This window comes from Trachymyrmex septentrionalis, unplaced genomic scaffold, assembly GCF_001594115.1.
Source record: "Trachymyrmex septentrionalis isolate Tsep2-gDNA-1 unplaced genomic scaffold, Tsep1.0 scaffold98, whole genome shotgun sequence".
NCBI classification, from domain to species: domain Eukaryota; kingdom Metazoa; phylum Arthropoda; class Insecta; order Hymenoptera; family Formicidae; genus Trachymyrmex; species Trachymyrmex septentrionalis.
The window spans coordinates 523480-526285 of NW_017306171.1; the positions used below are offsets into that span (position 1 = coordinate 523480).

Genomic DNA, 2806 nt, shown 5'->3' on the forward strand with positions numbered 1-2806 from the left:
TATATATATATATACGTTGTATCAAATGCGTAAACCACGATGTGGTCTCCCGGACATTCTGCACCACGAGCAAAATACAGGTAGGAAGAAATGGGCGGAAACACATCTCACGTGGAACTTTCATTTCGCGGATGCGCACACCTTGAAAACTACCGCATTTGCGTTTTTGCTATGGGCAGCAAATTCGTCTTTATCGTTCGAACGTAAAACGTTAAATCCCGACATCTTAATATCTTATCGTAGTGGCACACACACATACGCTGATCGTAAACATAATGAAAAAATTTGCTCCTCTTTGTTCGATGGATCTGGTGGAGTATTCGCTCACGCGTTCTATCCTTCAAACGTTGCCAATTACATAACTGAAATACACGTAGATAGTGCAGAATCGTGGCATATATATCTAACCGAAAAATCTGCTAATAACAAAGACTATCTGCTTAACACATTAACACATGAAATTGGACACGCATTAGGATTAACATACAGTTCGCGTTAAGACTTCATAATGTTCGCATTTGTCACTGCTAGTAATAATAATAAAATCGTTAAACTCAATGTAGAGGACATTTTAGCCATTCAACAACTCTATGGAATTAAAAGTCCAAGACTAACAACAACTACACAATCACCACCAACGTCAACTACCGAAATTACGACAAATAAACCCGAGTACATAGATCTCTGTACATTAAAATATGTGGATACGGTGTTGATATTACATCACCGAATATTCGTCACGTATCAACCCTACATATAGTCGATAAATATAGATTATACAAAATACGACCACACGTACTAAACAACTACATGAATTTCCTTCCGAATAATTTCTCCTTATCAGCCGCATATCAAAGGCCTTCGGGTAAAATAGTACTGTTTGTAAATAATATAGTTTACATGGTCGAGTATCCCAGTTTCAAATTGAAAGAGGGTTGGCCAAAACGTCTCTCGAGTCTAGGATTTCTCCCGAACGCTTTGATCGATACCGTAGTAAATACTAACAGAGGACAAATCTATGCAATCTTCAATAATAAACGCAGATAGACGAATGTAGTATGAATGTTCGCTCATATCAATCGTTACAAGCGGTATTCCCAGGAATACCGTCAGCTCCGACCTTGGCCTTCCGATATATGGATCGTAATATTTACTTTGCCAAAAAACAACAATTTTACAAATTTAACGAGTTCACGAGAACCGTAATAGAGGCTGATAAATTTAATATAAACGTACTCAACGTCGAATGTTCGAGAGACGGATTATTGCGGCAAATGCAGGATATCTTAGGTCGACTAATTCGAACGAGTAACACATATTGACAAAACACAACGAGAAATAAGACGAAGAAGGAGGAAGAAGAGGAAAGGATAGAAAGACATATACGAGGTCTGTTCAAAAAGAATCGCGAATTTTGTGTTTTTTCAAAAATTATTTATTTATTCATGAATATCTATTTTGTCCCTTTCAAAGTAATCCCCATTAGATATTATACACTTGTGCCAACGTTTTTTCCAATCTTAGAAGCACTTCAAAAAATTCTTGTTCAGCTCCTCCTTCGATGCCGTCTTTATCTCCTCAATCGTAGCGTATCGTCGTCCTTTCATGGGCCTCTTCAGTTTCGGGAACAAGAAAAAGTCACAGGGGGCCAGATCTGGGGAATACGGTGGCTGCGGCATCATTAGTGTGTTGTTTTTGACAAACAAAAATTCGCGCACAAGCAACGATGTGTGAGCAGGGGCGTTATCATGGTGCAAAAGCCAATTTTTGTTCTTCCACAAATCCGGGCGTTTCTGGCGGATTGCTTCGCGCAAATTGCGCATAACTTGCAGGTAATATTCCTTATTGACTGTTCCGATTGGCCAATACTATTTTCTTCACTTCATCAATGTTTTCGTCTGTTGTTGACGTGCTCGGGCGTCCGGCACGCTCTTCGTTGTTCACATCTTCTCGGCCCTCTGAGAACATTTTGTACCACCGATAAACGTTGCTTCGGTCCAAGGTAGCTTCACCATATGCCACAGTCAACATTCGGAATGCGTCCGCGCACTTAATTTTGTTTTTCACACAAAATTTGATACAGATTCTTTGATCCATTTTTTGGAATAGGCAAAAATCGAAGACGAGCCAAAACACGTGCAAGCAAAGCAGCTGTCAAAAATTAACTGAACATTCAAAATGGCCGAACTTGTCGGCATAAGTGAGAGACATGAGTACCAACATAACGCCACAAAAAATCGAAAATCGAATATACGTAACCCGCGGAAATTCGAAATTCGCGATACTTTTCGAACAGACCTCGTATACAGTTGTCACTCGCGCTGTCACAGATAGTCAATCTCGCGACTATATAGAGTGTAAAAGTGAACACAATGAGTGATTTAAACATCTACGTATTACGTACAAGTATCCAGTGAAAGGGGTAAATGATTTTTTATTACCATTTTTTTTATTCTTTTTTAACTTTTTTCTCATTTTAGTACCTAATGATCCCTAATGATCGACAACAAAAAAGTTGTCCGCCTACAATTAAAGGATGAACTCGGGGTACAAATCATCTCCCTGGTAAGTTTTTTTACTATTTTTCTACTCTATTTCTTTTTTCTACCTATTATTAGTAATTTTTTTTACTTTTTTTCTTCCAGCCTATATGGGGTATAATCCAGCACATAAAAATACGTGGTTTTACGAACCACGAGAAAGCTGGGTACGCGCCCATCGGTGATGATACAGGGAGGATTGTCTTTACGACATGTGGAGGGACAGCCCGTGCCTCGAATACTTATTTGGGCTGGAACCATACGAG

The 2806-nt window shown here is 39.1% G+C and overlaps 1 pseudogene; it reads left to right on the forward strand.

Moving 5' to 3' along the window:
• Positions 1 to 508: 508 nt before the first annotated feature.
• LOC108756353 lies at positions 509 to 1322 on the forward strand (annotated as a pseudogene).
• The last annotated feature ends 1484 nt before the right edge of the window (positions 1323 to 2806 follow it).